This window comes from Vicia villosa, linkage group LG2, assembly GCF_029867415.1.
Source record: "Vicia villosa cultivar HV-30 ecotype Madison, WI linkage group LG2, Vvil1.0, whole genome shotgun sequence".
In the NCBI taxonomy this organism is placed as follows: Eukaryota; Viridiplantae; Streptophyta; class Magnoliopsida; order Fabales; family Fabaceae; genus Vicia; species Vicia villosa.
In genome coordinates, this window is record NC_081181.1 from 135,199,764 (window position 1) to 135,205,181 (window position 5,418).

The following is a 5,418-nucleotide window of genomic DNA, read 5'->3' on the forward strand; positions in this document are numbered from 1 at the left end:
TCCTCCTTGTTGTTGTGGCGGCGGTTGAGTGTATGGTTGAAAAGTTTGTTGCTGATACCCTTGATTGTTGGGTCTTTGTTGATACCCTTGGTTGTTATTCCTCGGAGGATAATTCTGTTGATATGGCGGAGGATTTGGATGTTGATTTTGCCTTCGTCCTTGGTTGTTATTCATATAGTTCACTTCTTCTGCCAAGACTGGTGGGCAAAATCCAGTTTGATGATCTCCCTTGCACAATTCACACTTAGCAACATGATAAGAATTTGAAACTCCATTTAGCTCTTTGATTTGTTGTGGAAGTTTGGACATTTGTTGTGTTAAAAGCTCCACTTGTGATGTTAGTAGCTTATTTTGGGCCAGCAGAGCATCGCTGTTGTTCAATTCTAGTACTCCGGGTTTCTTGTCTCTGACAGTTCGATCATGGTTACCCTGACGATCATTTAGAGCCATTCGCTCTATTATCTGAGTAGCTTTAGCAGGTGTCTTGGACATGAGTGAACCACCAGCTGTGGCATCCAAGAGTGTCTTGTTTGTAGCTGTGAGACCGTTACGGAACATGTGGATTTGATCAACTTCCGCAAAACCGTGTCCTTTGCACTTTCTCAACATAGCTTTATACCTTTCCCATGCTTCATTCAATGATTCATTACTGCCTTGAGAAAATACTGCTATCGCTGTTTTTGCTTCAAAGAATCGGTTTTGAGAGTCAAACCGTTCCAGAAATTTTTCTTCTAAGGTATTCCAATCAGTCATCACTGTTTCGGGTTGATCCAGATACCAAACTTTTTCCTTAGATAACAAAGAGTGTGGGAACAACCGCTTGAACAGTGCTTCTTCATCAGCTTGAGCTACACCAGTTGTATCTGCTAACTCATAGAATTTAGTAAGATGTGTATACGGATCTTCGTGATCCAATCCGGCGAAAGGGCTTGCACATACCAACTGTATGATACCGGTCTTCAATTCTGAAATCCGCCCGTTGGCGGCAGTTCTAGCGAACTGTGGGTTGAGCCTTGGGCTATTAGCACATGGACTAGTCGCAGCCATGTTGACAACAGTAGGTTGTATAATAACTTCTGGTTCTTCTTCCATGAATAGTTCGTGAAAGAAGAGTCCTTCTTGCGACTCGTCAATAGTTTCAAGTTGTTGTGACGATGTCGCGGTTGCGTTGTCTCTTGCTTTTTCTATGTTTGCTCTTCTTCGTGCTTTGCTATTTAACCTCCTAGCGGTCCTTTCGATCTCGGGATCAAAAAGAAGTTGATCACTGGGAACTTTGCTGCGCATACACGAACTTCTGCAAAAACTAGCAAACAAGTGAAACAACCAAATCGAGAAAATCAAAATTAAAACTCAAAATAAGAACTATTGCAATGCGTGCAATATTGACACCAATCCCCGGCAACGGCGCCAATTTGTTGAAAGTATTTGTGGGTAAATATTTTCGGTAATATATCGTATCCACAGGGATTGGTTAATATCACTGCCGTTCTATAGTTAATTATTTTGAGTTAGAAAAAGTAATTGGATTTGTTTTATGATTATGATACTATCAAATTTAAACAATAATTTAAATGCAAATAATGAACGTTTGTTAACGATTAAGGAAGTATGTTGAGCTTTAGGGTTCATCAACCTATTCCTATACAACTTATCAATTAATTCACAATTGAACAATCATTTGAATTACTATCTTCACTTATCCTCAAATATGATTCCATGTCTGCAAATCAAATTAGATAAACTTTTACCGGTATGAGATTCGATCTCTCCAAATATCAATATCGATAATAGTAATAAGGAACGATAATTATGAAAACTCAATCACAATTCCATCTCTGCAAATTGAGATTGAATCAATATAGTAACCTAGGGCAAAAGTTAAAATCCTTTCTTTCGATCAAAGATTCAACAATGGTGTAAAGTAAAAACAAGGTTTCTTATTGATAATAAATTCAAACAATTGTTCATAGGAAATAATTAATGGCATTGTATATTCATAGGTTAACTACTACCTTAAACTCAACAAGAGGAATTTAGCTCTCCATAGACATGAAGAACACACAAGAATTAATATAAGGATTCATCTTCATCAACAGAATGTCTTCGATTGGTAAAGATTTGACCTTCGATTGTTGTTCTTGACTGCAAACTCAGAATGCTCTCCTAATTTCGCTCACAAAGGATCTGTCTTTCACTTGGAAGCTAGGGCTTCTATTTATAAGTTTTGGGCTTTTAACGCCGAGGCCGCGGCGCGGTAACGGAGGTGCGCGGCGCGATCAGAAACAGAGACTTTGGCGCGGCGCTGGCTAGAACTCCCGCGGCGCGCCCTTGTCAAACTTCATCTTTTTGCTTTACCTTTGAGACTTCCAGCTTCCTTTCCTCTTCATGTTTTCCTAAAGCTCAAGTTCAGCTCTAAACCTGCATCGATAATACCCACAAGTGATTCGATTTGCTTTACACATGAACTGAACCTTTTCAGTTCAATTCTCACTAAAAACCTATGGATCTATCACAATTTGCATTAGTTTAGAGAAGAAATCACTTATATTAACACATGAATTTACCATTAATTTACTCCTAACAATCACCCTTACTGTTGACATTTTCAGATTGGCGAGTAGCGGCTTTTGGCTTTAGTGAGGATAGCTCATAGGCCCGTTTGTTTAAGTATAGCGTTGGTGTCATGCTCTAATATTGTAACACTGGGGAAAGCTAGATTAGAATCTGTGATGATACTCTATCTTGTTGTTATTGTATTAATTTTGTGGGATATTGCATAGATGATGTTATGCTTATCCGTATGATGAATGTTCAGCTATGTAGAAACATGATTTTGTTAAAGTGATGATTCGTTTTTAAGTGAAGCATGACAAATGACTATTGATAAATCGGTTTAAATTGAATTGTGGCACCCTTGTTTTCATATTTTACTCTAAATTAATTTATTTAATTGCCGCGAGGTTTAGAAGGGTGTTACATTTAACGCCAAAGAAGAAATACCAGAAGGAAGAGTAAATGTACCAGAGGAAGAAGGATTATAAGACAAAGCCTTCCGAGATAATCAGAAGGACATACCTAGGAAGGAAGTTGATCCTAGAGTAAGTTTATTACATGTGTCCATATGTAATATAAGAATTGAAATGTACTTATACCTTAGGTGCAAGTGTGAGTATTATACCACTATCAGTGGTATAAAGGATTGGTTTGGGTATCTGCAAGTAGAGCCCTATGCATCAATATTGCAGATGGAAGGCAAATATGCAGGACACTGGTGGGGACAATTAAAGATATACTGATACAAATTTACAAGTTCTCATTTCTTGTAAATATAAGTTTTCATTTCATTACAAAGGGAGTTTTTATGGAATGAGTTAGTATATAATTTGAGTAGGTTCACCTTTGTCTACAACAGGAGAATAAGATAGGCAAACTGAAGGCATAAGAGAAGCTCAAGTGACATGGTAGATAAACTTCCAACATCATCTTTGCGGTATTACCGACAGTTACGATGTCTATGTGTAACCTAAATCTCTTTGTTGGGGGTTATATGTAGTCATGATGTTCATGTACTAAATAGGTAATGGCGTTCTTTGTAATTCTACTAATACTTTAATATTGACGACTCTTTAATCATAATGCATGTTTTAGTTTTGCTACCTAAAACATGTCTTCATGCTGTGGCATGACATTGAAAGGTGCTTGCCATTACTAGATCTAAGATAATCATCTATTGGATACTAATACCTAGACATAGGGTCAGGTTCAATATTTGCACGTACGTATGAATCATAATGGAGTATTGCTGCTTTATAATTGTTGAAACTTAATGCTCTCTGTTGGTTAATAGACCGATATATCAACTATTGGGTAACACACTGATCTAACAGTGTTGAGAACGAAAAGAGATATGAATGAGAGCAATAGATGGTAATATTAATAGTTGAGTAGAGTAACATATTACTGGTATATAGCCGTGCATGATAAGTACGTAATGAGGAAATATACTCCTAGCAAGTTTTCTTACTATTAACACGAAATATCCATTTTATTTTTTGTGATTTATTTTATACCATTCATTTCATCCATCACAACAAATGTACAACCCTTCTCTACTTAAGATCTTAAAAATTGTTAAACGGTCTTTGAACCCACCAATCTTTGTGGATACGATAATTATAAAACTTAATTTTGTCTTAGAGCAAACAAAGGGTGCCCCCCTCCCACAAACAAAGAATGTAATGAACTCGACCATATAAATGGCATATATTGTATTCCACCTTAAACAAAATGAACAAATTTTGTTCCTTTTAATTGGATGCATCTGGTAAAACAACATATGTATAAGATGTATTTTGTGCAAAGGCAACATGTGGGACAAAATGTTTCAGCATGTGTTCCAGCATTTCACCTCATACTGTTAGCTAGATTTCATAAAGAAATCTGAGTGTGATTGTGTTTGTTTCTATGAAGATTTGTTCCGTCTAAATTTTTTCTAAAGTGCTTGGCATAAAGATTTGGTTGCAAGCAACTTGTTGAGCAATATGTTCAGCACATGCTATGTGACATCTTGGTGTAAGGATTGGGTTATAAATATATTCAAATTTTTCTTGATGAAAATTCCTCCAGAAGATGCAAAAGATTGTTGTCACTACTATAAAAAACACATCTAACGTCGGTCACAAAATGTGAAGTAACATAGGGCGTCATGAAAAGCTACGCTTTATCACCTTCGATATTAAAACATCGAGAACTGCACAACATCGGCATTTTTATTATTTTTAGAACTCGATGGCGCATTCAATATTAACACTAAGTGTTTTGAAGAACCGAGGTAATAAATCAATGTTCTTAACAACAACAACAACAATAATGGAGAACAACAACAACAATGAGAACAACAAGAACAACAGTAATGGATAACAACATGAAAAACAAGAACAATAGTAATGGAGAATAAGAACAACAATAATTGAGAATAACAACAACAAGAAGAAAAATAAGAACAATAGTAATTGAGAATAACAACAACAAAAATAATAATAATGGATAACAACAACAACAACAAGAATAACAAGAACAATAATAACATCAATGACACAATTTCATTAGGAACCAAACAACCTACAATGTACACATCATTACATCAAATTACGCGTAAGAAGGAGTTGAAGGAATATTAAAGAAGGGAAAAGGAAATTTGAAAAGAAAAGAGATCTAATCATTCAACAGCTCGAAGTAGCTAGTCAACTAGAAGATCTTTACTGTAGTTTCTCTAAGATTGGCATGCATTTTGGTAAAACCAACCTAGCTAAAACATGATGAATAAAAAGCCATATCATTCAGTTTTCAACATGTTGAATAAGATTTCACAACATTACAGGTATGACATCGTGTTTACTAGGACTTGCTTGCTGGAGC